This window comes from Phyllostomus discolor, chromosome 7 (genome assembly GCF_004126475.2).
Source record: "Phyllostomus discolor isolate MPI-MPIP mPhyDis1 chromosome 7, mPhyDis1.pri.v3, whole genome shotgun sequence".
Classification (NCBI taxonomy): Eukaryota; Metazoa; Chordata; class Mammalia; order Chiroptera; family Phyllostomidae; genus Phyllostomus; species Phyllostomus discolor.
Genome location: NC_040909.2, coordinates 36907169 through 36930371, shown reverse-complemented (window position 1 = coordinate 36930371; position 23203 = coordinate 36907169). Strand labels below are relative to the sequence as shown.

Genomic DNA, 23203 nt, shown 5'->3' with positions numbered 1-23203 from the left:
TTTATTTTTGCTTTGAGAGGCTCTTCTTTGTGGATTTCTTGGGTTAGCACTGAACCTGCACCAAAACTTCATTGCCACCTGGGAGTGCAATGTCCAGAGTTCCACTCCGCCTTCTTAGGTTGTTTCCCAGTGGGGCCAGGTCAAAAGCAAAGACTCCAGTGGCACCAAGTCCTGGGAATTGGAAGGCAGACGTGGGGGCCTGACCCACCTTCTCACTGCAGGGGCAGCTTACCTAATAAGGCTCAATCCACAGTCATCACACAAGGCTCTGATGGCGTGGCAGTCACAGTGAGAAAGCAAAGTGTGCAGTTTGAGCGTGAGCGTCTGGCAGGTCATGCCGAGTGCCCCTGGCTGGAACTGTCTTACTGTGTAGGTCTCCACTCAAATGTTACCTCTTTAAGAAGGCTTTTCCTGGCTATCCATTCTAAAGTGTCTCTCTTCCTCCCAGTACATCGTCTTGCTTTTTTAAATTTAATTTTATTTTTTGTCTTTGTACTTGTCTTCTTTAATCACTTGTTTATGTATTTATTCCCCACACACCCCACCACCACCACTACGCACCACACTAGAGGCAGGTCCATGAGAAGCACACCCTGGTCTCTCCTGTTCATGACTGTGTTTCCAACCTCTGACATATGCCTGGCATATAATAGGTGCTCAATAAATGTGTCAACCAGGAACTCAAAGGCTTAGCATGATTTAGCACTAAAGGGAAAGGTGCTAGGTCTTTTTCCAGAATCTTCTTTCTATGTCAACCAGCTCTAGAACATAGCCTGGCTACCAGTCTATCTACGAGAGCCATGGTAATGGTTGGGGTAGATTAATATCACTCTAGTAGGAAGAGATGAGATCCATTTGAATTAAAAGATATTGACACAATACATATCAACCTGAATTAATATAGTTTGGATGACTGAATGTAATATTTACCATTTACCTAACTAAATAGATCATTACTCCAGGCAAGTTAAAAAAAAAAGCCCAAGTTAAGGCCTTGAAAAACATTTTCTATTTTCCGACGAAGAAAAGAGTTGAAAATATTATACTATAAATCATTCAGGCAGAAAAAACACAGATTTGCCCATTTTGTTTTGGTGAGAATAAACCAGTTGTTTGCACATTCTTCCTGTCGCACTTGCTCTGGCCTGCCCAGCATCAACACCTTAGCTAAAAAGTGTAATGGGTTAAGCGTAGCCTTCTGAACAATGAGAAGGGCTAAATGCCATCCTTTACAATTGGCAGGAAGTGTTTTGGCTAATCTAGGAAATCCAATAATAATTGTAAATGGGTAAGTTTGGAAAAGCACTGTGCCTTGTAAACATTTCTGTGAAATATGGAGGCAAGGCATTAAGGCGAAACACACCAAGTAATAAATAATAATTAGTCTTCCATTCACTGGTCTATTTATTAGAATGACAATAGTACAATGTACTTCCCAACATTCTTATTTGGCTTTCAAGCTTCTTGAATTGTGTTTAAAAATTTTTTAGGCAAGACCAAGAGCAACATAAATGAACAATGCCACAAAAAAAATTATTAGGGGTGAAAATCTCCAAGATGACACAACCATGCTTGAGTTAAAAACAAAAGGATCAACATTTTATAACGAAGAGATACACTGTTGAATCCATCAGGAATTCATTTTTTGGTAAAACAATTCCATTGTATCCATTTAATCTCGTGATTAAGAATCCAATGGGCTCAAAATGATTATTTGGTAACAGCCTATCAAAATAGAAGGCATTTGTAGTTATATCTTTTTGGATAGCAAGAGTATATTAATTACAAATGCCTGGCTCATTATTTGCTCAAGAGCGAATAACAATCAGTTTGATCCTATTGCAATTGTTAATGCTACTGGTACTAAAATAAATAGGCAACACTGAATTAGGTTTCTGACATTTCCCTTCAGTTTATGATCCTTTGATTGATGCTATATTCAAAATGTACTTAGTCATTTAAGTCACAGGCAGGAAGGAAAATGGCTCCCGAACAGTCAAAAAAAAAAAAAAAAAGGTGTTACAGGAAGGATATTTCATGGCAGCCCAAAGAACGAAATCACTATGAGATGAATCATGATCTAATATAATTGAGGCAGAGAAAGACCCCAAGCAAAATATTTAGGTTGGCCTTAAAACAACACAACAAAAACAGCAACAACAAACGTTTAGCCCGTAAGGGGTTTGATTTTACAGACAGTGCTTTGGAATATGACAAGCTGCTGGAATACAGCAACTATTTACACAAATGGTCCTGAATGTCAAGGTTCTTCACCTCGGAACAAGCCTCAGGGAGGCTTCGGGTTTGACAGCACCTTCCCCCTAACACACCTACGAGGACATTTCCACGGAAGCTCAGTGTGCACTTATCATTGGGGTGGGCTTGGCTTTGGTCTTTCTCCACCCAGAGCTCTGAGGTTACCAATGGAGGGATCAAGAAAAACAAGAGCACAAGCAGTTTCTGATTCTCAGAATTTTTGAGATGCCTTTTGTTTCAGTGGCGCTGGTGAACTCGTGATAATGAAACTACACCTCTGTACATAAACCTTGACCAGCATTCTGGAGCACGTTACAAAGAAAACCTTAATTTTGAAAGTATCGAGCACAAAGGAGGGAAAAACAAAGCTCTCACTGTGCAAAGCTTTCTCTCTATATATGTAGAGATATGACTTAGGTTTTAAGGCTTAAAGACCGCATTTTAAAAATGTCTGAAACCAGTGCAGACTCTATATGACAGGAAAACACTGTAAATTTTTCATTAAACATTTGTTTGTTTGTTTTTTAAAGACAATCTTTTGCATATCTGTTATTGCATTTTTAAATAAGATTTGGTTACCAAGGAAACAGGTTCTGGCCCAGTGTTAATTTGAAACTAAAATATATTTGAGAGGTTAACCTGAAAGGAAAGAGCCTATGAAATTATTTTGCATAGTGCCAGAATTCGGTACTTGCAGAACCACAGCTGTATGGTCTGCAGTGAACCATCCCAGGGACTGTGTTTCATTCAGTGAAGCTATTTTTCTTACAACAGGGCCATCTACGCATATTATTTCCCCCTTTAAAAATTGTAACTCTTCCTGCCCTCCATATAATAGATATATAAGCAGTACATTTGTTCCTGTATATTATTTAAGATTAATTTTTAGACATACAAGTTTTTATTTTTCATCTTTCATGTAACACGTTTAAAGACCGCTTCTTAAAATTTAAATATTTTAAATGTTTCATATTAAGCTTGTTTGCGCTCTTTGAAATTATCTCCAGAAACCCATTTATTTTTAGTTTCAAGCTAAAATGAAGCTGAATCAACAGACTTTTCAAAAAAAATTCTTTTGTTGTCTAATGGCGCCACACCCATCATATATGAGTTTTTTAAAAAAGGAATCATCTCACTTTTATTTGCAGAATCATTTTCTGTTTTTAAAAGCTATATATTTCTGTAGTATTTAAATAGAAAAGGCTGTCCAATTTTATAACACCCCCCCAAAATTACAACTGTCTTATTTTATTTTTGTTTTAAAAGTCATATTTTAATCCATCTAATATCCTTGCTGCATGGTTCAAATTCTATAAAACATGCAAATTTCAACCTACCTGTATGTATCACTTAGTGCAATGCTAGCATGACAAGACACTCGGCCATTTTTATGTGAAGCGATGGAGACCGATTTCTCCGTCTTCTTGCTCACAAGTTTTAGATGCAATTGTCACACACACACAAGATCATACGCAGAACAGCTTGGATGTACTGTGATCACGAGAACTGAATTTATCAACAGGAAAACAGGATTGAAAAAAGGAAGTTTCTCATCCAGGGTTTGTCTGAGGCTGCAACCAAGGAGGTGGTGTGTTGAATTTTTTTTTCCCTTCCTCCTGAGAGTTCAAAGCCCGGAGCTGACCACTGTAAAGGCCACTGTCACATTTGCTGAAAATCAAACCACTGATACCAGCATCGAAAATACAAATTTGAGAACCAAGTTGTTTGCACACCGTGGGGTGCATACGAGTTAAAAATAGATCTCACCTTGCCTCCTACCTGCATAATAAACATGTAAGTTTCAAGTGTTTAATTTGATATTCACATTAATTAACAATACAACATACATTATTTAAAAGACAGCAAATGCAAGAAGAAAGGGGAGACACCATCTGGTAGCAGAGTTTTGTTGTTGTTTTGTTTTTAGGGGTTTTTTTTTTTGCTTTGTTAAAAAAAAGGTAAAATCCTATTTTGAATGTGATGAAAAGCAAACATCCAAAAGCAAATGAATCGGAACTGAAAGGTGATGTTGAAATATCTAAGGCTGTAATGAGGCAAAAATAAGTCTTCACTACCAGATGATAGGGCATACAGAGCATTTACATACTCACATCTGAAATACTAGGCAACGTGTAATGAATTCTACACACAGCATGCACACACAGCACAAGCACAGCTAATCCTGCCTGCCATCTTAGGCTCGCAGGAGCACGATACGCACTGCATGCAGCACACGAGCGCTGAGGAAGGAGGAAGCAAGGGACAGCTCACCTTAAATGCAGTATCTGATTAATGTTGGAAGTGACATTGCATATCAGCCTCAGAGTCCTGGTTCAACTGGGTAGGAGGGAACAAAGAAAAATGTCATCAACTGGTGATGCAAGATGAGCCCAATCACTAAACACTGTTTAGCCAACTCCAAATTCTGCAAGCAGACAGTAGAAGGCATTTCATACACTTAAGCAGAGCTGCTGCACAATGACTGTGTCCTTCTGCTTCTGAGAATCAGACAGTCCTTTTGCTAAGGAAGAAAATCAGCTGGGAAGAACACTGTCATGTCTTCTTCTTGAAGAAAGCTTTCAATACAGTATGTATCTGGTTTGGGATGCATTTTATAGACTGTTAATTTCATGGAATTGCTGATAACAACAACAAAAAAAATAAAACTGTTAAGGTATGGCAAAGTAAAAAAAAATATTATAAAAGGGGTAGCATTTCTAGATTATTTTTTAAAATCCTAAATGCTGCCGGCAGACTTGTAGAAGAATGCATGATCAGCTGTCTGTATCGGAGGCGCTATAACCTCTAACCACAAGTGTGTAAATGTATCCTGCTAAATGTATCTGCAGTACAGAGCGGCAGATACATCCTCAGCTGGAATGGTATTCAAATGTGAATAAATTTGCTTAAACTTAGAAGCAGAATACAATCAGGACAGAAAAATAAATGGATGCTGAGTTCCTTTGGATGTATAGCTAGCTGACCAGCACGAACGATAAAAGCTCTCCTTAGGATACTGACCTAAATAATGTTGACTTACAGCAGCTTACTGTACTTGCTCAGAACATAGGACGTGCAAAATGATTTTTCTCCTCCCTCCCCCTCCAAGGGATAAATTGTAAAGTAACAAGCCATTAACAGAAATCCAAAAGGCAATATTTATAGAGAGGGAGCGTACGTACTGTAAGAGAAGAAATGGTGCTGTGCTGAGATGCAATGTTTCTTTGTTTTACTTTGAGGCTTATCTTAGCTACGCTTGCACGATGACATTGACATCATGGAGGTCAGGGCTGACACTGGGGTGCTATCCGTTTTATGAGTGAAATGTTTTCTGAAAATTAAATCTCATCTACTCAAACACCAAATTTCGTGCCCTCTTCAATAACACCTCTCTACCCCCGCAGCTCAAGATTGATGGGATCTAGTTTGGCTGATGTAATAAATTGGAATCACCTTCTGTAGAGATTCCAACACATAATTGTAGGAATTAATTTTTTTAAAACAAAAAAACCTTTCAGAATTCTTATGCATCCCCTTTCAATCCTTTCTATTAACACACGCATGCACACACATGCACACACACACACAAATTGAAGCTCAGATTGCAATGAAATGTTTAACATGTGAAACAAAAAAAAATGTGGAAAGAGCTGCTTATTCAGGCTTTTAAAGAAATGCCTAATAAGCAAACACTGTTTTGCTACAAAACCAGTGTCACCATATCCCCAAAGAGAGAAAAACAGCATAGCTTGCTAGAAAAATTTCCTCCAGATCCTGCCGGCAGGTAAAAAACAGAAAAGCATTCCATTTACCATGCTATATAAAACAAGAAGTCTTTTATTTTTAAGGAAATGGAACAGATTCTTTTCCACTCCTTCTTCAGCTACAAAGAAACCATACCCACCCCCACCCTTAGATTCTGGACATAAGCCAAGATTTTTATAAAATGCTATGAGACTGATTTTGAATACATAATATTTACATTTTTCTTCTTCATATCTCTCCAAAAGTCTTTCTTTGCCTATTGTATCACTGGATATGCTAATGGTAGTTAATTTTAACACATGCAAAAATAAATGAATATTTCTGGGGTTGTTAGTTTTCTAGCGCCTCTATTTTCTATAAGGACTGGCTAAAAATAATCGTGCTAGCAAAACATTCAAGTTTCCCAGAATTTTTTTGAAGGAGAAAATGTATTTGAACATCCTGACTTAGGTACTAGGTTTCACAACCAGATCTTTTGTTTCTAGCTCTCATTCTATCTCCTTCCCTCTCCTTCCCCAGTGATTTTTAGCTCAATGTGTGGAAAACACCCAGCCCAGCTCTCTCCCATACATTTTAAAGTATCCGAGTCGGGTTGTCCAGATGGCCGGTCATACCTGAACCACATCGAGTCCTCTTCCCTTTGGAGCACGTTTCCCTCTTTATTCCAGAAATAAGCGTGGCTCTAACGGAAACAGTAGCTCCTGGTCTAACATCAATGGGGGAGCCATCTTCCCCACCCCCACATCCTTGCTCTATGAGCTCTGGTTAGCATTGACAGCGATAGAAAATTAGAATGGAGTATCCGTAGGCTAATTCCTCCTTTACCATGGGGGTCGAGAAGTAGAGACTATCACTCTGAGTTACAAGGTACCAATGCAATATAACGTCATCTGTAAAGCAGAGTCCTGAGAGTGAGGTTGGAGGAGGTTGAAGCGACCACCTAGGCATTTGGTGCTACTAGTGTCTGTTTACATATTCCCCGGTAATAACCTCAGAAAGCTAGGCAGTTGCGTTGAAATACTCACAAATTATTATCCTGTAAGCTGGTCACAATATGGAATCAAGTCTAACCACACAGAACTAAGTCAATGACTCCTCTTTTTGGGATGATAAAGGACAGTGACAAGGACAGTAATCCATGTCAGGCTCCCAAGAGATGAGTGAATAGTGTTATGTCCCCTTTATAGGAGCAGGATGGGGGATGTGGTCAGGTACCCTACTGGTACCCATAAGCCAGATACCTGGGCAAACGGTTTCCAAAACTCTTTGTAGGACTGTCTCTCCACCCTCCACCAAAATGGGCCTAAAAGTCACGTGCCAGTTATTTTGTGATGTTCCCCAATGCTCCATGAGCCTATGTGGCCACAAATTTGTTTAACACAAACCTGCTTGTGTTAAGCAAATTTGAACTATAGTTGAAAGCTCTCAGGCAGATGAGCTTGTTTAGGCAGACGTTCTCTGACTAGTAAATCCTGTTTTGTACTTTTAAAAAACCATGCTCATGCCTGAACTATTTAAGCCTTGTCATGATTACAAGTGGCAAGGGTATGCACTCACTTCCGATTTTTAAAAATTCATGCTCCTCACCAGCATCCTCAGGACATATGCACAAACATTACGATTGAAGACAAATCCCTTTTCCATGATGTAAATATTAACCTGTTTTTGCCACTTGGCCGAGTCAAGCACCAGGAACCCAAACTAATCTGGTGGCAGCAGGCTGGAGAGGGACAGAGCCTGCAGTGAGGGGAGCGCCCTTCACTTTGGTTAAGGCTCTTACTTGCTCGCAGTCCATTGTTCTGCAGTCTGAGCTCATTTTATTTTCGGTCCTGTGGGTTAAAGTTAAATTGCACGACTTACGCAAATAACTTAAGTCAAGTATGAGCAAAGCTGGAGCCTCTGTGTTTAAAAAAGAAAAATGCAGTCAGGGCACTGAGTCCCAGAGGAATCCTTGGTTGATAAACATTTGGATCACTTTGCACATTTCTTTATTCCATTCCCTGCATTAAAAATTACAGCTGGTTTCCGTTTACACCTAATGCAGATATTCAACATTTGTGGGTAAGTTTGTTATCAGGTTAGGCTGCTTTGATCTACATTTTTAAAATAAAGCATGTATCAAATATACCATTTTTGTTTAAATTCTTAGAATTTAAGAAGTTTAAAAACTTGTATGAGGTTGGCTATTATATCTATTTATAGAATATTTAGTCCTGGAAACAACATGGCTGCGATCTCTCAATGGCTGAAAATGCAATTGGTTGACATTGTAGCCCAAATGTTGTGGGAAGCCCAGTGCTCCTTTGACCATCTGCAGTTTGCCTCGAGATCTGAGCAGGTCTTCTGCTTTCTGTCTTGATCACAGCTAAGTCTATAATAGCTACTATTTATTGAGAACCTACTGTATACTCAATATTTTAGCTTTGTTATTTAATTGTAAATCAATAATCCTGCAAGGTGGATATTAGTTGTCATCCACTTTAGGTGAGGAGCAAATTGAGATTATGAGTAAATAGCAGAGTGAGGATTCAAACCTAAGTCTGACCAATTCCAAAGTCTGGGTCTTTTCAGCAATTCTAACAGGATAAAGCCTCCTCCCTCCACATTCTGCCCTGACATGGGAATCTTTTTACTGTGCACACTCCTGGAAGAGGGGACCCACCTCCCTGGAGCCACAACTACCTCTGTTGACAAGAACCAGCCTCATTCCCCAGGCCCTGGGAATTTGGGGTACCTAGGATGCTGGACCAGCAGGTAGAAAAGACAGACTAAACTAGGAGGAATGAACTAGACCATGTTAAAAAGTTAAGGGTAGAAAGCAGTAACAAATAAGCAATAACAATTTTGATCAGAGGTCTGTCATAATTTGGAAATGTTTTATGAGGCAAAATAAGTGGAAGAGCTTACACTTCCATTTGAGCAAACTGCCTGTGAAGCCCACTCTTTCACGTTACAGATGGGGAGACAGGCTGGGAGAGGTCTGGTCATTTGCCCAAGATCACACACTCAGTAAGTGAAATGACCCATTTGCTGTACTAAAAAGTACATCTCAAAAGAAAAGTACAGTACATCTCATTTCCTGTTATATGTCTAATATGTTCATCATTTGTGTGTAACTTTATCAGGTTGTTAGATTGTTCTAATCTAAATGATCAATTAAAGAAAAATCGGTGTAACAATCAGGACTGGCCTGGTTTCCAGGGTGTTTTGGCCCTGAACAGATAACCTTAGTTGGTATTTTAAGTTCTTTTCCCAACACACTTTTGAAAATGGACTTTTAAAAAGCCTACTTTTGAGTAAGAGATTTTCCTCTACCAAGGCCAGTGTTTCAAGTGTATTATTTTAATGGTAGGTTAACACCTGTACATTTTGCCCCTGTTTCTAACATCCCCTCTACCTCTGAAAGTCTGTGACTCTAAAAAACCCAGCCCCGCTTGCTTTCTAGGTCAGTTAGGCCAAGAGCTGGACTACAGGTCCCCTGCCGCCTGGATATATGGCCAGCTGACTATCTCACTCATTGGCAGTAATTTTATATGCCAACCAGATGGCTCTCAAAGGGGGCTTTCTAATCAACTCTATCGGTTCCACCCTGCCTGGAAATTTGAGAAGAGGGTTATCTTCCTCAATGCTCATGAGGCAGTAGAAGGAAGGGCTGGGTGAATGAACAGATATTCCCGAGAAGTCTGAATTCCAAGAAGCTCCTCTTGTTCTTAGACGGGAGCTTACTCCCATCCATAAGCATCTGTGTAAGATGTGGGAAGGGAATACCCGCCTGATGGCAAGGATCGGGCAGCGAGCCTTGGGGAACAAACTGAAGTTACCCTCCAGGAAAGAGCTGGAGGGGGAAGGGGAATGTGAACCTTGTGGTTTTCAACAGAGAAAAAGTGGTGACTTAGGGCTGTAAGGGAGTCAGTGGTGGATGCCATCCTGCCCCCCCCCCCCCCGCCCCCAATTCAGCTCAGACTCTCCTGGGGGAATCTCCTCAACACGTCTTGCCATCATTTTTGATGTTGCTGCCTCAGAGTTAGCAAGAGAATAGTTCCTGCTTTCATTTCTTAGTGCACTTGGAACATGGCACTAATAAAGACCTTGTGTGCACTTGGAGATGAAGAGCTTTCCTGCATCCCTAATCACATGTTCATTTGCGGTCATGATTGCTGGCCACTCCCCACAGGGAGAGCAAGTAGAACAACAGGGTCTTCTAGATCTTGAATTGGCAAAATACATATTCAGCAAGGAGTTTGTTTTGAGTTTCTTTTTTCTAAAGAGATTGGCAACTAGGTTGAAAAGGGAGGGTGGACTGTAAATGAAGGCGAGAAGGAAGAATTCTTACAGATGGACAAGATCCACCCCCATGTGAGTGCATGACCTTCTCCTTGTATCCTTCGTCATGCTGGGCAACAAATATTCCCGGATTCTACTGGGAAACAAACTCACTTGCTTTCTTGTTTCACAGATAAATGAGCTGCAGCCCAGAAGGGCCATAACCACGTACCCCTTCCTGCCAGAGCAGCTTAACAAAACTCAGTGAATTTTCACTTCTTTGGACTGAAGATAAAAGCACAAGAAGTTTGTGTTGCATGGAATTACCTGTCTTGTCTGTGGCCACACCACCCTGAACATGCCTGATCTCGTCTGATCTTGGAAGCTAAGCAGGGTCGGGCCTGGTTAGTACTTGGATGGGAGGAATTACCTGTCTTTACTCATATCTCAGGGTTGCCTCTTGCAAGGTCTATGTATCACCCAGGTTACCTAGAGTATTGCCTAGCACAACGAACAGGCTCATATGCATGTGAACTGTTGACTGACCAACACCGAGTCTGGGGCTCCTTTCTCTGCTCCCACCACTGCCGCTGGTATCTTTAGCTTTGAAGTCACTCCCTAGAATTGGACACCTCACTGCATGAGTTAAGGAATAGACCTGGGGATGGAAAATACCGATGGAAGTCTTCCAAACAAGCACTGACTGGTCCACCCGGAAGGGCCACATGTTGACTGGAAAGCGGACCGCAGGCTTTGTTTAAATCTGTCCCCTCTACAACACGGAAGGGGAGACAGAAATAAGAGTGACCCAACAGCAATACCACTGCCTCCAAAAAGTGCCCCGACATTTCCTCAGGCCCTCGGTGGCAGAGCGTGTTTCACAGAATTATAGAGAATGTCATCTCAACTCTTTCTTTGAGGGAGAAGAAAGTTGGATTTGAAGAGACTGTTGTAGCTAAAGACTTCAGCAACCAGGATAAAGGCCATATTTCCTAATTTCTAGTATCCTGCTCTTTGTAATTCAACATACTGACTCAGCTTTTTTTTTTAATTCCAAGATTTCACTCAAATAGGTACTTAATAAGTGGTAATAGAATACATGAATTAATGAATAGGTGCCAATATATAAACCCCAGGAGGGTTTATAACTTGTTTCCCATTTCCTCTCAGAAGAAAATGTTATAGTTATCTTGTTAATTTTTTAAATAAAAAAGCTCAACTAAATATAATTTTAAGCAAAATAGTAAATATTGGCCAAAACATCACCTGGGCCCACGCGTCCCTTGAGAGTATCAGCGAAGTAGGTTTGATTGCTATTTAAGTCAATCAGATTAAGTTTAGCGAGCTGAAGGAGACTTTATTCTATTTGGCTTGCAAAGAAAAATCTCATGAGTTAGCATGAGCAGCTAAAAATAAGCTGCAGGTTTCATTTTCCATTGTTCAGTATGGTTTTGAAACCAAAAGGTACAAAAACTAGGAGATTCAGCAACACCTACTGAAAATCAACAGTTCAAATTGTTACCTTTCTAGCACACCTTCCAGATCTGCAATCCACAGCCAGGCGCAAGAAATGTACATTGCTGCCCAACTGGCATGGCAGGAAGTTGGGGGCTGAGGCCAGTCCTGGGGGTCAGTGGCTTGTGTGCGAGTGTCTTATATCCGGACAGGATGCCATGTAGACATCAGCCCCACTTGCTCAGCCTCAATCTTAGGTGATGCTGGGGACCCCCTCACAGAGCAAGGGAGTAAGGAAAGCTAGAATTTCTTTAAGATGGGGCCCTCTAAGATAGTGACTGCAGTGGTACCCCTCGCCCTAAATGCCCATGACCTTGTGCAATTCCATACTGCAAACCCGGGCGGCTCACAATAAGTTTAATTTCAAAACTGTTTTTCCAAGGCCAAGTCTGACAAAAAGTGTTTGACAGAGGCCCAAGCACTTCAAAGGGAAGGCAGCCATCTCGCCCGGTAGCATTCAGCTGGGACACAGGCCCAGAGAGAGCCCTGCGATTAACAGAAAGCTCTCAGCTGAATGAGATTGAAAGGGGGCAAAGAAGGGTTAATCTGCTTCCATTAGAGGAGGGGCTCTTTGGTGAAGGTGAAGAGAATAATCTGTATGAAGAGCAGAGAAGACAAAGAGCCATTGCAGAAAAGAAATGATTGTGCAGGGTGAGAAGGATGATTCGTCCTAGATTTTCACCGTGAGACCACTTCTTCGATCCGAGTCTTTATCTCGCTTTGAAGTTACAGTCTCAGGGAGGGCCAAAGGGGACACATTCACGCTCAGTGCTGGAGTGCTCGAGCTTTGATTTCGCCTGAGACACAGAGGGTGAGGCTGAAGCCTTCGGGACGCTGCCACAGAAGCCCGACCATAAATCAGAAAGTGGCAAAATAAACAATAGGAGTCGCTTACGAAAGAGAAACCAGTGGCCGATCCCCCTTTCCTGAGGTGGGGAACATCCTTTTTTTAAGCTTAAAAAAATTTTAAATTGCTTTTAATAACTTTTTTGGATATAGTTTAAGATTTACAAGAAGTTGCAAAAATAGTACAGGAATTATATAATTTCATTCAGCTTCCTGCAATTATAATATCTTCCACTACGGTGGTACGTTGTCTAAACCAAGAAATCGGCATTGGTACAATGCTACTAACTCAGGTACAGACCTTATTTGATTTCACCAGTTTCTCCACGCACTCTGTGTGTGTGTGTAGAGTTCTGTGACATTACATCATGTGTGTAGACTGGAGTCACCACCATCACAACTGAGACACAGAACTATTTGACCACCACAAAGAAACTCCCTCCATAGTCACACCTTCCCAGGCCCTAAGCTCCAGCACTTATCCGTTCTCTCTCAGTAATTTTGTCACCTTGACAATGTTATGTAAATGGAATCATGTAGTATGTAACCCTTTGAGATTGGCCTTCTTTCAACCAGCATAAAATGCCCTTACGATCCATTCAAGTTTCATATAAAGAGTATGTGCTGCCCTGGCTTCTAGGTGGCTTAGGTGGAGCACTGTCCCATACACCAAAAGGTTGTGGGTTCAGTTCCTGGTTGGGGCGCGTACAGGAGGCAACAGACTGATGTTTCTTCCTCTCTCTTTCTCTCTCCCTTCCTCTCTTTCTAAAATCAGTAAACATATCCTCAGGTGAGGATTAAAAATAAAATTAAATTAAAAATAAAACCAAAATTTTTTTAAGGAGTATATGCCTTTTTGCTGCTGAATAATATTCCAAGGGTTGGATGTACCAGTTTGCTATCCATTCACTCACTGAAGGATGCTCGGCTGGTTTCCAGTTGGTAGCTACTACAAACAAAACTGCTTCAACGTTCACACACAGGTTTCTGTGTGGACCCAAATGTTCACTTCTCCCGTGTAAATACCCCGGAGTGGGATTGTGCGGTAAGTGTATGTTTGGCTTTCGAAGGAACTGTCACACTGTTTTCCAGAGTGGCTGTACCATCTACGTTCCTACTACCAGTGTATGAGAGGTCCAGCTTCTCCACATCCTCACCAGCACTGGGTAACATCAGTATTTTTTATTTCAGCCATGCTGAGAAATGGGCAGAGAGCTCCCTTTTTGTCCCCAGTCAAGAGGTTGGGGTGGAGGGATGCTCAGATATCTCACACTGTCGTTCCAGCTTCCCTACTATCTGTCTAAACAGCAGCTTGGGCTGTCTGGCATTTCACTGATGGAAAATGGGGCACTTGATATGGGGTATTCCTTTAGTTTGTCCAACTGCCCCAGCCTGCAGTAGTGGGACACTGCCACCTGGTGATGCTGGATTCTCTGAGGCTATACACTTGGCCCAGGAGGCAGACTTAATAATATCAGAGAACTTTGCTCCCATGAGGTGATATGAGAGCCATAATATGAGAGCCAGGGACAGGGATAGACTCCGCCTGGGCCCGGGTCCTCCTGCAGCTTTGTCCACAGACTATGTGAGAGCTCCTCATTCTCAAAAGCGCTTATTAGCAGACACGAGACATGGAATCAGCACAGACAGGTAAGGACGGAGCCACTGACAGCACTTGTCGGATCATAGGTCCCACTGAATGCTTTTTGCCCTTGGGCTTCCTACTCTGTTGACCACCAAGACCCTTCAGCAGCACATGAATACCCTGCCTGGATGTCACGGAACTCTACCTCCTGGGAGTCAGATCTGGAGGCACTGTTGTCACCACCACATGGACCTCCCTGGCCCAGGGATCCAGTCCTGTGAGCAATCAGAACTCCAACTAAGTATTGGGATGTGCCTCAGCCAAGGATGTTGAGGGCTCCAGGGAGACAGGCTTTGCATAGGGCCAACCTCATAGTGGTGACTCAAATTTCCCCAGCCATGTCCGGAGGGTCACTCTCCATCTGTTGTGCCCCCGATTTAAGGGAAGTTGTAGACCTTCCCAGAATTATATATTCATCATGACCCTGGGTCCATGTTTGGACTAGAAGGACAAAACTCAGGAGAGCAATGGTCCTGCAGGGCGATGGCTGAGAGAGGGTGCAGGCCATGCCCTGAAGCAGTGGAGCTTGGTGATCACAAGCAAACTCCCTGGTGCCCAAGCATGTAGAATAATGGGGCAACAGAGGCAGTCCTTTGGGTTCCAGCTGCTGCGTGTCACCTGGTGCTGTCACAGGAGACGGATGTGGATGTGGGCATGGGGATTTATAGAACCTGAACATAAACGGGACTGTCGGGAGCTGAGCAGTCTGTGGAGGTTGAACTTGAAAGTCAAATGACACGCTCATTTGGCCCCAGAAGCTGAGGATGTCAAGTGAGAGGAAGGGCAGCCAGATACTATCAGGTGACTGGGGCGCTTGCTCTGATGGGTTTGAGCAGAGTTATGCAGACAGGATGGAGAGTCACACTTCCTTTTAGAAGATGGTGAGAATTTTAAAATTTTGTTGTTGTTTATTCACTGTATGTTCTCTGATGTAACAAAATTTTCCAAATTTTCATTTGTAGATGCCTCTTCCCTGACCCACTGGCCCTGCTTTGGCCAGAGGAGCCAAAGGCTACCCAGTGCACAGCACCTTTAAGATTTAAAGGGGCAGGTGCAGCTTGGGTCAGGTGCTTCCCCAGACCATTAAGTTACGTAATGGGGGTTCCATCCTTGAGGCTGAATCCACAGCAGCTCCCCTCTAGCTCTGGCTTTATCTTCTTTTCAACTCATGTCCACCTTGACCTAAAATTTGCCCAGAGTGCAGATCTTGCTCTTGCCCTGTCCCTGCTCTCTTGGCTTTGACTCTGGACCCCACCTCTTACTCGGCTCTCGTGTCATGGACCCATTGGCATGGCTGCTCTATGTCCTCCTTGATCTAGCTTCAGAGTCACTACCTCTGGCTTAGGGTATACTGTAGTCTGGCCTCATTAGGCGACTAAAGTGGACAACCCCAGAGGGCTCCCCACCCAGGCCCTGAGATATGGCCCTGCCTAGCAGAAGGCAGATAAGAAGTCCTCTAGCTGAGGCAGGAGCTCACTTCAGGAGTGAGAAGACTTTCTTGCTGGTGCCTTGTCTCTGTTCCTCAGAGCTCCAGCTCTACCCCTGCTACTAAATCTCTGGGTAACCACCAAGAAGCAAATGACTATTCTGGGTCTCAGTTACCTCATATTTATAATGAGGTTTTCTGACTCCCTAGCTGATACTCTTTCAACTATACCATACCATGAATAAGGGAAAATCTAAAATTCAGAAGCCAAAAAGAGCCTTTAATTTTATTTTGGGCTTAGATATACTAGCTCAGGGTCCCCTAACTTTTTCTGTCTAATAAGTATTTGCTGAAATGAATATTGAATTGCACACAGCATATCAATAGTTCTCAGGCTTTAATGTGCAACAGGATGGGGAGGCTATTTTTAACTGCATATTCCCAGGCCCCGTCCTCAGAGCTTCTGGGCCCCTGGAGCCTAGGAGCATGCATTTTAACACAAGAAACTGAAGAGGCACTGGGTTTTGAAATAGACACTGGTGACTTTTTAGAGGCTAATTTATCAATATGCATTAGGAATGGCATTATGCATTAAAAATAAGCCATTTTATCTGTTGAATTCAATTCTAGGAATTTTCCCTAAGATATACACAAAAATTTATTTCTAAGAATGTTTACATATTTATAATAGCAGAACACTAGAGGCAATCAAAATGGCCATCAATAAAAAGAATGGGTTAAGACATCCATGCAATGGAAACACAGTTATTAAAAAGCCAATGTTCAGACCGTTTAGTCACTTGGAAAATGTTTAAAACTTACCAGTTATGAGGGGTGAGAAAAAGCATATAAAATACCATTTAAATAATTTTAAAAAGAAAATTTAATCTATTAAAAATTGGAAAGAAATATATTAAGATGTCAATATTGAATTGTTGTTTGGTCATTGTTTTCTTCTCAATATTTTTCTGTATTTCCCAGGTTTTGTGTAGTGACTAGTTATGACAAGACAAGGAATTTGCCTCAGCAGAATGAAAACTCTTAGGAGTCCAGCCCAGCAGTGGCCTGGCTACCGCAGGAGGACTCGCATGTCAGACTGAGTCCAGTGTCTGGGGTGAATTTTGAGCTACATTCTCATTTGCAAAGTACCATGCTATAGTCAATGCCAAGGAATTTGGGTCAAGGAGAAAGTACTTTTCACTAGATTCTACTTTGCTGCTACATTCAAAGATGACGGACTATAGGACCTGGGACAGGAAGGGCAGTTCACAGTGGAAACAACATCCTTATTGCTCTTGGGTCGAGCTCGTGCTCGTTGCCTCTGTCTATAACCCCCCAACCAACCCCATAACACCGAGCAGACAGACCTCAGTCATGACTGGAGGCTGCGGGCAGATGGTGGGCTGCATTCCAGCCTGAGAGACACCACCCGGGGTCCAGGCTTCCATGGGGAGGTTTCACAGCCCCCTTTGGCCAATGCGCTGGGAGCTCCAGAGAATGCCAGGAAGCAAATTTTTTTTTGGCAGAGAGATGGCTCAAATCCATACTCACAGATTTCAGTGAATCCTGGGTCAAGCCTCTCTGAGCGAGATTAGAAGCCTCATGGTTAGTTCTCTGGCCCATAGACAAACCTTTCTAGATGTCCTTGAAATTTTTATACTACATGCTTTGGCTAGTGAAGGGGTGGTACTAAGGTTCTCAGAGAAAAATCAATTTAGAAAGGCAAAAACAAAAAAATTAAAATAATGATACTTACAATATTAATAACAATATTGAAAGCCAAAACACCAGTGCTGACCCTAATTATAGTAATTACATTCATTAACACCTTGACTTGCTATGCATTTTTCTAAGTTGCCCAAACCGTTTCACATTAATTACGTTACTTATTCTGACAGACTCTCAGTTTTACATTTTAAAAAAATTATCGTTTCACTCTAGCTGGTGTGACTCAGTTGAGCGGAGTGTCATCCTGTGACCAAAGGGTTGCAGATTCAGTTTCCAGTCAGGGCACCTACCCAGTCGTGGGTTCGATCCCTGTCCCAGTTGCATAGAGGAGGCAGCCAATTAATGCTTCTCCCTCGGATTGATGTTTCTCCCTTTCTCTCCCTTCCTCTCTCTCTAAAAGCAATAAAAAAAATGTTCTGGGTGAGGATTAAAAAAAAATTCAGAGGTGGGAGGAAGCTTTAAATTTCTGACGAAAACCAGAGGCTTTTGAGTTAAAAACAAAACCCTGAAGTCTCAGTGTGGTGTTTTCCAACTTCATTCTTGACAAGAAATCAGGGGATTTCAGCATGAGAAATTATGAAGCCCTATTATCATGAACTCTCAGCTTTGGTGACGATAATGGCCTTATTGCAAAATTCTCTAAAGGGAGAAATAGAACTTTTATATTGCTGACCACGGTGAGAAGGGGGCTTGTACCCCTGTGCTATAAAATCTGTAAAACCTTGGGGGGTAAACAAGAACCCACAGGTCTGGAGGCATTGCCTCCGTCAGGCCGCTGTGCTGAGCCCACCTCTGCTCAGCGTGAATCAACAAGGCTGAGCTCCTTGCATGGCCAAGGCTCTGAAAAGACAATGGTGCCCAAATTTGAACTCATGTGAAATTAAAAGTTCTAAAATAATGAAGTTAAAATTAAGGAAACTCAAGAAAATCAAACTTTTCCCAAAGCGTCGACTTTGACGCTTTTTTGAAAATGTCAAAGATTCAAATCGTTACGAAGCGTATACAGTATTTGTTAGCCCCGTCTTGTTGGTGGGTCTGCGAAGTCACCCACCATGCTGCACCAGCTCTGTGGAGGGGTCGAGTTGACAGTAGTGGGAGCCTGGTTTGGCAGTTGCACACCTCTCTGTGCCATGCTGCTCAGCTAAATGTCAGGAAGTGGGAGGTTGACGCCACCCCACCCACTCCAGACACACACTCGTTGGGCAATGCCCGTACACTAGGGGCTCGGAGGAGTCATGATCGCGTGGCATTGAATTAAAAAAGATGAGTGGGCCCCAATGCTTTTCCTCCTTGACTGTGGCCTTTGACCCTACCTTTCCTGGTAGACTGTTAGGCGGCGACTTTCAAAAACAGATCATCTCCACCTGGCTCCAGCTTTTGAAACCTGGTACTCGTTCTCAACTTACTCCTTTGGCAGCACCCACCTAGCAGGCATTGCATTCCCCCATCAGCCTGGTCTTATCGTTAGCTGACTCCACTAGCCCAGCCAGCTCCAGGCTCAGTAGACATTTTCAGGACCCACCAATCCAAGAAAATGGACTTTCAGAGGCTGTACCATTTTTGTAACATATCAATTTGTTATTCTGCTCCGTTCCTCCTTAGCCCAGTCCAGATGGGAGGGGACTGGGCCAAGGCCAAGCAGCAGTAATCGGAGACCAGGCTTCAGGCTCCGTGAGAGCCTGAGAGGCTGTGTCAGATCAGCCAGTAGCTGGCCTTCCTGCACAATGGACAATGTGTATTCTTCAGGGTGTGGCTGTGGGTGCCAGAGATGTCCAGTCCAAGGCAAAATTCAATCAGAAACTAGAGTGTCCAGCCTGGTATTGACAACACAACTAGGGGACTAGGTTCCGGGCTGCTCAGGCAAAGACTGCTGTCCACTTTTAGCATGTGTGCTGCTGAAGCGAGCATCTACCATCCTTTTTTTTTTAAAGATTTTATTTATTTTTATAGAGAGGGGAAGGGAGGGAGAAAGAGAGGGAAAGAAACACCAGTGTGTGGCTGCCTCTTGCACACCCCTTACTGGGGAACTGGCCCAAAACCCAAGCATGTGCCCTGACTGGGAATTGAACTGGTGACCCTTTGCTTTGCAGTCTGACGCTCAATCCATTGAGCCACACCAGCCAGGCCTATAGTCCATTTTTACTGGAGGTCTTTGTGGCACCTTAGGGACACTGTGAGGCCCCTGCCATGTGACTTCTGATATTTACCAGTGAGGAGAATACCACACTAAGACCAATAGTGCTGAAAAGGCTAAATAAAACATAAACTTAGTTTCAGGGCTCTCCAAACAGGGTTTATAATTTTACCATTCAATGTTTCAGTAAATATTTCAAAACTTTTCCTGAAAAGAAAAAGCTAGAATTATATATCAAATCCTTAGGGTAGCAATAATCTTCCCAGCTTGAGCCTTTTTAGTCTTTAAAAAATGTTTTTATTTCTTGATTTTTAGAGAGAGAGAAAGGGAGACACACACACACACACACACACACACACACACGGATTGCCGTTCCACTTATTTACGCATTCATTGGTTGATTCCTGTTTGTGCTCTGACTGGGGATTGAACCCACAACCTTGGCCTTTTGGCACAATGCTCTAACCCAGCTACTCAGCCAGGGCTTTAATCTACTTTTAAATGTTTCTCTAATAACTTGGTTTGAAGATCCTATCTTAGTCAGGGTTTCCCTCCCCTCCCTTTCTCTACACCCCAACCCCTGTGATAGTGTGGAAGAGTGTGCCAAGATCTGGAGCAGATCAGGCAGGGTAGCTTCCCAGAGTCCCAAGGAACAGACAGAAGCATGAGCTAAAGAAACCATGAGCTTTTCTATAGCCCCCTGGGTCTCAAAGTTGGGGGAACAGAGTTCTGTTGGACAATTCCAACTGGCATGAGTAGACCCAGGACCAGGAAACAGAGCCAGAATGACCCTGCCCCAAGAGAACCCTGTAGGGAAAAACAAGAAGAATGTCCTTCCTGGTTCACTGGCCACTGGCGGCATGGTAGTGCTCGTGGGTGAGAATGGACAGAGGCCTATTGAAAAATCTTACCCACTGCTCTCTATCCACACAGCCAGATGTTACCTAAGAGTATCAGTTAAGGAATTCTAACTATCTGATAACTTTTTTTACTTCTCACACGGCTTCATTCTGCTATCTTATCTGTGAGCATCTCTTAAATTCCTTATTATGCTGGGCCAGAGAGGACTACCTCTCCTGTAGAAACTCACCAGTGTAGCCCACCCCGACCCAGGGACTACATTTCCCAGACCCCTTTGCAATCAAATGTGGTCATGTGATAGAGTTTTCGTCAATCAAATGTGAGTTGAAGCAATGTGCACCACTCCCAGGCACGGTCAGAGAAAACTTCCCTCGTGCACTTTTCACATTTTTTTCCTTTTCTCCTGGGAAGTGGAAACAATCCCAGATGACCTTGAAAACCATGAGGTGCAGAAGGTGGACCCTGTCTTTATCTGTGTCTCTGAATGTGTGTGAAGGAGTAATCCCACTAACCTGCACTGTCACACGAGCAGGAAATAAACTTTTATTTGAGCTATTACACATTTTTCGGTCTATTATAGCTATTAGCCTATCCAAACTAGTACACATCCTTCTGTTGCCATTGTGTGCGGAAGTCCCCAAGCCTTCTCCCTTTTTCTTAAATCTACTGCAAACCAAAAGAACAGAATTAGCAAACTTAAACTTAAGCAGCCCTTAGGGACAAATGACACTCACCAAATTAGTGGTCACAGCATTCCGATCTTGCAGGCAGACGAACAGTTTAGCAAAGCCTCACTTCAAGACAACCTGATCAATTAAAATAAAACAAAAAGTAAAAAGTAAAATGTAAGACGTACAAAGCAGATATAGTAGAGTGTGACGGTTCATTTCTGAAGGGTATTGCCAGTTTATAAAGGAATTCACCGCTCTTTTGCAGTAAATGACAAACTTCCCCATTGCCTTGAAAACAAGATTCATTTTTAATATACCCCCCCGAAACATTATAAAACAGAATTTATAAAGAACAATTCTACTGGGTAAGTAAGCTATTCATAGACTAGATGCTGGCCCAGGAAGGACTTTGAAAGCCAGGAAAACTGGGTATGATTTCTATGCCTATGTGCTCTGTAGTTGTTACACATACGTTAAAGCTTTTCTCTCGGGAAGTTAACTTTCTTAGGTAGGAATTTCCAGAGCTTGTAAAAGTATAGGCTATGCAAAGACTTCAGATATTTTTATAGGTGAAGTTAAAACAGACACCAGAGATACATTATCATGCCTTTGTGTTTAGTATCATCCCGGATGGTACAAGAAGGAATGAAAATAAGCTCTCTGTAAACAGGGTGATGTGGCCATGGTGGTACCCCGCACCTCGACCACCAGAGACAACCAGAGACATGCTCTGTCAAGGCAGCAGGTCGTGGATCTTTTCTTACCAGAGCTGCCATCTTTTACCAGGTTAAGTGCGAAAATATCATTTGATGGCACAGGGCACGTATTTGCCTAAAACAGGGTTTACTTTTGTATCTGATTACGCAGTGTAAGATCCAGGAAGCAAACAGTTCAGAACTCGGAAGAAACACTCTGGCAGTCCAAAAAGAGTACTAGGGCGGAAGGAGGAAGAGGAGACAAGAGGGCGATGGGGGAAGCCTCGATTTGGGCCATTTCCCCCCAGGTTTCAGCTTAGTGCATATCCATATTTTTTTAAGAGGAAATGTGTTCCTGTCTGGGCCTGTGGAGGAGAGAGAGATCAGAAAGGTCCCTTTGACGCTGCATTTGGAGGGTCTCTCAAATGCAGCCCCAACTCTCCCTGCCCCCCACTCCCCCCGGGCTGGGGCCTGCCAAGCCCTAGGTGTCAGGGAACAAGATGGCGCCCCACCGAGAAGGGCTCGGAATGAGGGGGCCCAGGGTGGGCCTTCACTTACTCAGAGGTGCTGGCTCTTCCAAAACCCACACGCTGCCGACTCCCTGGGTTCAGGAGTTATAACCGCTTTCTTGCTCTGGGCTCTTCACTTCTCCTCGAAATCAGCTCCACATAGTTTTCTGATGATGTCACCCATTCTGACTTCTTACATTTTGAAAGTTGATCTACAAGTAAAACCTTCCATGAGTCTTAAAGAAAAGAAAAAAGAAGAAGAAGAGAATAGAAAGGTGTGCTGTGGGGAGATGGAGAGGAGGAGGAGAGAGGCAGTTGCCTCCTTATTTTGAGATTTGCTGCAGCTGCGAGTGCCACTCCCCAGTCAGTTTCCTGGCTGCAGAGGGAGCCAGTGGCCGGGCCTGGGTGACGTCAGGGCCAGGCCTGAGTCATCACCAGAGGCCGGGCTGCCCTGCCACTCGGAAGGGGACAAAAGGAACCTTTGATGTCCAGGGCCCTCCTCTCGGCATACTCGCCTGTACTGAGCAGCAGGCCAGCAGAACATTCCAGCCGCTCCCCCACCCCCCCGGCCATCCTTCCTACTTCCGGAACAGTCCCAGGCAGATTCAGCCAGGCCTCCCCAAGGAATGTCACCCTCCTGCACTGCAGAGGCATGGCCGCTGTCTGTGAAAGAGAGACTCAGGGGAGGGTGTTTCTCTGGGGATTTCTCGTCTTCCCCTTGTCCTCAGGGTGCTCCCCCACCCAGGGACTTGCAGTGGGATTAAAAGAGGTGTGGAAATGTCGAAGACATTCTTGTCACCCTCTGTGGGCAGTAGCCAGCCGTCAGTGTCTATTCTCATCTGCTTTTGTACGAAGGTCCTCAGCTTCAGTTCTCTGTGTGCTGGGTGCC

At 43.2% G+C, this 23203-nt stretch overlaps 1 protein-coding gene across 10 annotated transcripts in view; it reads right to left on the bottom strand.

The window, feature by feature from the left end:
• The window catches only part of ZBTB38 (zinc finger and BTB domain containing 38), a 76329-nt gene extending 53326 nt beyond the window's left edge, over positions 1-23003 (bottom strand). For 3 of the 10 annotated variants that reach the window (XR_004904245.1, XR_004904247.1, XR_004904246.1), the window contains exons 1-3: positions 22364-23003; positions 21174-21245; positions 4528-4593 (exon numbers count right to left, since the gene is read on the bottom strand). The gene's annotated coding sequence lies outside the window, so the exon portion shown is untranslated. Of the gene's footprint in view, positions 1-3593; positions 4187-4527; positions 4594-21173; positions 21246-22363 lie in introns of those variants that run through there. The other 7 variants (XM_036030732.1, XM_036030733.1, XR_004904241.1 and 4 more) reach the window with 6 other exon arrangements.
• Between the last annotated feature and the right edge of the window lie 200 nt (positions 23004-23203).